The sequence below is a fragment of the Pipistrellus hanaki genome, assembly GCF_964339955.1.
Source record: "Pipistrellus hanaki genome assembly, chromosome: 18".
Classification (NCBI taxonomy): Eukaryota; Metazoa; Chordata; class Mammalia; order Chiroptera; family Vespertilionidae; genus Pipistrellus; species Pipistrellus hanaki.
The window spans coordinates 37,573,709-37,580,641 of NC_140520.1; positions in this window are offsets into that span (position 1 = coordinate 37,573,709).

Consider the following 6,933-nt stretch of genomic DNA (forward strand, 5'->3'; position numbering starts at 1 on the left):
GAGGACGCGCACCCAGCCCTGCTGGTTCGGTGAACTACGATGCGCTGATGTGAGTGAGCACACAGGCGGGGCCTGTTTGCAGAGCAGGAGTCACACATCACGGCGACGCCTCTGAAGGCCCGGGTCACTGACCTGTCCACCCTGCTGCCCTCCCCCATCCTGCCCTGCCCAGCGGTTCCCGGCCCGGCTGGCCTTGCTGGGCCGCTGGGCCCTCCCGCAGCCTCGCCCACGCCCGCCGGGGGCTGTCCTTCCTGGAGTCGGCAGCGTGGCCGCCCGGCCTCGTGGCGGTAGCCAGTCTCACCCTAATGCTGTTTACTCTGAAATAAACATGGTCTTTTCTGGTCGATCAGAAAAGCAACTTTGAAAATCTGCTGTCCATTTGTGATTTAAAAATAGACCTTTCATATATTTTGGTAAGTTCTTTGCTTCATTCAAAATGCTGTCAACAACGATCAAGTCAGTAGATTTTGGTGTGGGTTTTGGTGTGGATTTTGGTGTGGGTTTTGGTGTGGGTTTTGGTGTGGATTTTGGTGTGGGTTTTGGTGTGAATTTTGGTGTGGGTTTTGGTGTGAATTTTGGTGTGAGTTTTGGTGTGGATTTTGGTGTGGGTTTGATTCTCACGAGAGTAGAGCTTGTGTCTGTGCATCTGTGCCCACCTCCTGCAGCCTCTTCTGTTTCCTTGGTGACGGCCAGGCAAGAGGAGCAGAGGGCCAGGTTCTGGGGCCCCATTGTGTTGCCCCGATAGGACCACAGGTGGGGAGCACGTAGGCCTGGGAGTTGGAGCGCGGGAAGAAGCCCCCTCGTGCCTCAGCCGTCGGAGAGGAGCAGAGCAGAGAGCCTCTTCCCCGGTGCTCGCTCCAGGCAGCTGCTGCCTCACGTTCAAGGTCCTCTCCATTCCCTTCCCGTGGTCCCTGTGCCCTCCGTCCCAGCACCTGTCACAGATACTCACTGCCACGGCCGGTTTCAGCCTCGGATCTTATCTGTGGCCTGGTACCTGGTGACACTTGGTGGATGTTTGTTGAATGAATAATGTTTGGCGCCACTTCTGCAGATGCCCACGGCCCTCTCCCAGTCCTCCTGATGCTCTGAGGTGCCCTCTGCCGGGTGGGGCCAGGCTCTGCCAGTGTGTGCTGGGTCCGGCCGGCAGGCGCGTCTCTGCTCTGGAAGGACCCTGAACGTTCAAGTGCCTTGGCTCTGGCTGGGGGGGAGGGATGGATGGGAACCCACTGATCAACTCCACGGCGACCGTGTGGCTCCTTCCCCGTGAGCACTGTGGCCGCGGGCTGTGGACTGAGTCCCTCAGCCCGAGGGGGCTGAGACAGCTACAAAGAGGAGGTGGCATTTGGGCCGTCTTTGGGAAAAAAAAAAAAAAAAAGAGTTTTACAAGTGAAAGGACTGGTACTTACCCCCTCACCCCCCACCCCCCGTGTGGGTCTGTTCCTTGCTTGCGTCTCAAACCACACTATCAGGTGGTAAGACTACCATCTTCTGCCGAGTTTATTTGAACCCAGAAGCTCAATGGGAATGAGATGGTTGCAGGTTCTCTTACGATCAAAGTTAGCCCAGCTATAGACTCCTCGGCGGGTGGCCTGGCACTCCTTCCCATTGCGTGGTTTCCCGCAGATGGTCCAATGGTTTGTAGCCTGCTGGTGCTTAGGGCTGCGCTGGCTGAGGGAGCACTGCTGGGCACTGCCAGGCACCGACGGGCACTCAGACAACCTCAGGCGATGTGCTCAGCTAACCACTCGGCTCTGCGGGTCTCCCTTCAGTGGCGTCTGTGTACGCCGAGCAGCGTTGGCTTTCCAAGGCAGAGTCACAGGAGCCAACTCAGAGAGCCTGAGTACAACCCAACAGCATGGCTCCGAGAGCTGCTCTGCGCAGCCGCCTCTCTGAGCATGCTCCAGGGGCATCTCAGAATCTGCGCCGCAAGCCTGTGACCGGGCTGTTATTGTGCCCATTTCAGTGGATCGGAGCACATTGAACGGGCATAGAATTCCAATTGGGTATTTCCAGCTGTCAAGCAGGCCCGACTTTCCGGCCCCGACCCTGGCGTTCCCACCCAGGGGGTGAGCCGAACCAGGGAGGATGGCTGGGAGCCTCATCTCTCGGCAATGGAACCAGGCATCACCTGTGGGCATTCTGATAAGCTCTCTGGCTTTGGCCCGCCCTGGAGGTTCTGGTTGGCCCTGGGCACAGGTGACGCCTGGTCCCCATGAGGGCGCTGTTCCTGGGGAGGCCACTCCCCGGACGCCCGCCGCTGTGACTGAGCGTGCTCCCCAAGGTCCCTGTCCTCTGACCGGCTTTCAGAAAGGCCTTTCCTCCTTCCTGGCGTCACACACGGGGAAGCGCAGGCTCAGGGAGTGGGTCACAGAGTCAACAGCGGGTCGGTCTCAGAATATGACCCCGCATCAGCTCTGTCTGAAGCTGTTGCCACCTTCCCTCTCTGCCTGTGGACGCAGAGGGCGCTGAGAGGGGAGAAGGCAGGAGTGGAGGCAGAGTAAGGGAGTTTTATTTTAAATATTTCTTTATTGATTTCAGAGAGGAAGGGAGAGGGATAGAGAGATGGAAACGTCAATGATAAGAGATCATTGATTGGCTGCCTTCTGCATGCCCCCTACTGAGGACTGAGCCTGCAACCTGGGCATTTGCCCTTGGCTGGAATGGAACCTGGGATCCTCCAGTCTGCAGGCCGATGCTCTATCCACTGAGCCAAACCAGCTAGGGCTGTTTGTTTATTTTAAATGTGTACGTGGCAGCTATTACCCAACAGATGTAACCCTATACCTGCGTTCTGCAAACAAGCTAAAGCAATGGACTTACGGGAAAATGGGGGTTTGAGGAAGACCGTGAAAAGCCAATGGAGCTGGGTAACCAGGTCACCTTTGAACATTAACAGTCCTGGTGAGCGTCCGAGTAACATTAGACCCTGGTGCCCACAGAAGGGTGGCGAGCGAAGTGGGTCTGTGAGGTCAGGCGGCTGCTGACCGGACTCAGGTGACAAGCACTTCCGGCTTCTCCTGGGCACAGGGAGCTGCCAGCAGTGACGTTGGGTGCCATAAGCACAGCCTGCGAGGCCACACCCATCCAGTGGAGGCCCGGAGGCCCCTCAGGCCCGCGGGCGGGGCGCCTGGAGCAGGGATGCGGCCGGGGAGGAGCAGGTCCTGGCGGGACCAAGTGGGACTCGGGAGATTGCACGCTCTGCTCCATGCCCGTGTCCGTTGCTTATTTCGGGACCTCCCTTTAATATTTCTGGGCCTCAGGGCCCTGGGTCCAGTCCCTGGGAAGTGGAACTGGACCGGGAGGGGGGCTGCTGTACTTCGTTTTAACCTTTCATGTATTTTTGGAGTCCATCTCAGTCCTTTTGAAAACAAGATGAGCTTGATTAGCGATAAATAAGAATCATGGCAACAGCCGTTGCTATGGGCCGGCGCAGCAGTCCCAGGAAGGGGAAGCAGGGCCTGGGGGAGGAGCAGGTGGGCGAGGACCCCGGCGGTGGGATGGGGTTCGGGGGGAGGAGACCTGGGCAGAGGTGAGCAGAGCCCAGCCCGGCAGGTGCAGACGAGCGGGGAGGGCCACAGCCACAGAAATCTCCCTCCACAGGCTCCACACAAACCCCCCTGCACCCCCTTTTCCTCTAAAACCAGGCGCGGCATCCGCTGGGGGAAGTCCTCGGGGAGCCTGGCTTACTCAGCGTGACGATCATCTCTTTTTCTGAATGAAGAGAGACAAGCCTGTCTGTCTCCACCTGAACTCCTACCCCCACATTCCCAGGGCCTTGACAGGCACCTGTCTGCCTAGCCTCCCGCCAAGGGGAGGAGCCGCCCCGATCTGCAAGGAGCACTGAGTCATGCGGACCCCCAGGGAGCAGAGCCAGAGCTCAGGCACCTGGGCAGAAGGTGGCATCAGCATCATTGGAAGTGGCTCCTGCAGAGACACCGGTCTCCTCAGCGGGGCTCCCGCCCTCCCCCCCGGGCAATCTGAGTTTCCTGTGGCTGCCGGGAGAGACGGCTCCCTGTGCCAACGGCATCATTTCATCTCGCTCCAAAATGAAGGAGCTCGTGCAGCCGCCTCCGAGCAGGAGCTGAGAGGTGCACTCAGCGCCGCGTCGCCCCCGCGTCCAGGAAGAGGCCTCAAAGAACCGGCTGAAACGCGAATTGAGCAACTTTCGAGAAAAATCAGCCTCGGTGAGTCACAGCCAGTGGGTTTCTCTGTACCCACGCTCGAGGTCACCAGGGGCCGGGGGAAGGGCTGAGCTTTAGGGAGCATACTCAGACACGATCCATTGTAACCCTCAGGCCCACACTCCCAGCCAGCTGGTCATGTGAGCCCAGTTTACAGACAAAGAAACTGAGGCTCAGGGTCAGGCAGCAGGGAAGTGGCAGAACTGAAGCCCAAAGTCAGGTCTACTTAAGTCCTGGGCTTTATTTTAAAACTTCTTTCAGAGAGAGAGAGAGAGAGAGAGAGAGAGAGAGAGCCCCAGACCCCAAATAAGTGTCTGTTGCTTAAATACAGCTCCACACCCCATGTAAGTACAGCTCCACACCCCGTGTAAGGACAGCTCCACATCCTGTGTGAGGACAGTTTCACACTCCGTGTAATACAGCTCCACACCCCATGTAAGGACAGCTTCACACCCCATGTGAGGACAATTCCATACTCCATGTGAGGACAGCTCCACACACCGTATAAGTACAGTTCAATCCCGTGTAAGTACAGTTCCACACTCCACATAATACAGCTCCACATCCCGTGCAACACAGCACCACACCCCGTGTAATACAGTTCCACACCCTTGTAAGGACAGCTCCACACCCTGTTTAAGTACAGCTCCACACCCGGTGTAATACCGCTCCACACCCCGTGTAAGGACAGCTCCACACCCTGTGTAAGGACAGCTCCACAGTATGTGTAATACAGCTCCACACCCCGTGTAAGGACAGCTCCACAACCCGTGTAAGTACAGTTCCACACTCCACATAATACAGCTCAACATCCCGTGTAACACAGCTCCACACCCCGTGTAATACAGTTCCACAACCCGTGTGAGGACAGCTCCACACCCCGTTAATACAGCTCCACACCCTGTGTGAGGACAGGTTCACACTCTGTGTAATACAGCTCCACACCCCATGTGAGGACAGTTCCACACTCCGTGTAAGTACAGTTCCACACCCCATGTAAGTACAGTTCCACACTCCACACAATACAGCTCCACCCCCCGTGTGAGGACAGCTCCACACCCCGTGTGAGGACAGCTCATCACTCCATGTAACACAGCTTCACACTCCATGTAACACAGCTCGACACTCCATGTAATACAGCTCCACACCCCGTTTGAGGACGGCTCCAAACTCCATGTAACACAATTCCACAACACGTGTAACACAGCTCCACACCCCGAGTAACACAGCTCAAGACCCGGTGTAACACAGCTCCACAACCCGTGTAATACAGTTCCACACCCCGTGTGAGGAGAGCTCCATACTCCATGTAAACACAGCTCCACACCCCATGTAACACAGATCCACAGCCCGTATGCTACAGCTCCACACCCCATGTAATACAGCTCCACACCCTATGTAATACAGCTCCACACCCCATGTGAGGACAGCTAAACACTCTATGTAACACAGCTCTACACCCCATGTAACACAGCTCCACACCCCGTGTAACACAGCTCCACACCCCGTGTAATACAGCTCCACACCCCGTGTGAGGACAGCTCCACACCTCGTGTAACACAGCTCCACACCCTGTGTAATACAGCTCCACACCCTGTGTGAGGACAGCTCCACACCCCATGTAATACAGCTCCACACCCATGTAACACAGCTCCACACCCCGTGTAATACAGCTCCACACCCCGTGTGAGGACAGCTCCACACTCCATGTAACACAGCTCCACACCCAATGTAACACAACTCCACACCCCGTGTAATACAGCTCCACACAACGTGTGAGGATAGCTCCACACTCCATGAAATAGAGCTCCACACCCCGTGTAACACAGCTCCACACCCTGTGTAATGCAGCTCCATACCCCGTGTGAAGACTGCTCCACAATCCATGAAATACAGCTCCACCCTCATGTAACACAACTCCACACTCCATGTAACACAGCTCCACACCTCATGTAACACAGCTCCACACCCCGTGTAATACAGCTCCACACCCCGTGTGAGGACAGCTCCACACTACATGTAACACAGCTCCAAACCCCGTGTAACACAGCTCCACACCCCGTGTAACACAGCTCCACACCCCGTGTAATACAACTCCACACCCCGTGTGAGGACAGCTCCACACCTCGTGTAACACAGCTCCACACCCTGTGTAATACAGCTCCACACCCTGTGTGAGGACAGCTCCACACCCCGTGTAATACAGCTCCACACCCATGTAACACAGCTCCACACCCCATGTAATACAGCTCCACACCCCATGTGAGGACAGCTCCACACTCCATGTAACACAGCTCCACACCCAATGTAACACAACTCCACACCCCGTGTAATACAGCTCCACACAACGTGTGAGGACAGCTCCACACTACATGTAACACAGCTCCAAACCCCGTGTAACACAGCTCCACACCCCGTGTAACACAGCTCCACACCCCGTGTAATACAACTCCACACCCCGTGTGAGGACAGCTCCACACCTCGTGTAACACAGCTCCACACCCTGTGTAATACAGCTCCACACCCTGTGTGAGGACAGCTCCACACCCCGTGTAATACAGCTCCACACCCATGTAACACAGCTCCACACCCCATGTAATACAGCTCCACACCCCATGTGAGGACAGCTCCACACTCCATGTAACACAGCTCCACACCCAATGTAACACAGCTCCACACCTCGTGTAATGCAGCTCCATACCCCGTGTGAAGACAGCTCCACAATCCATGAAATACAGCTCCACACTCATGT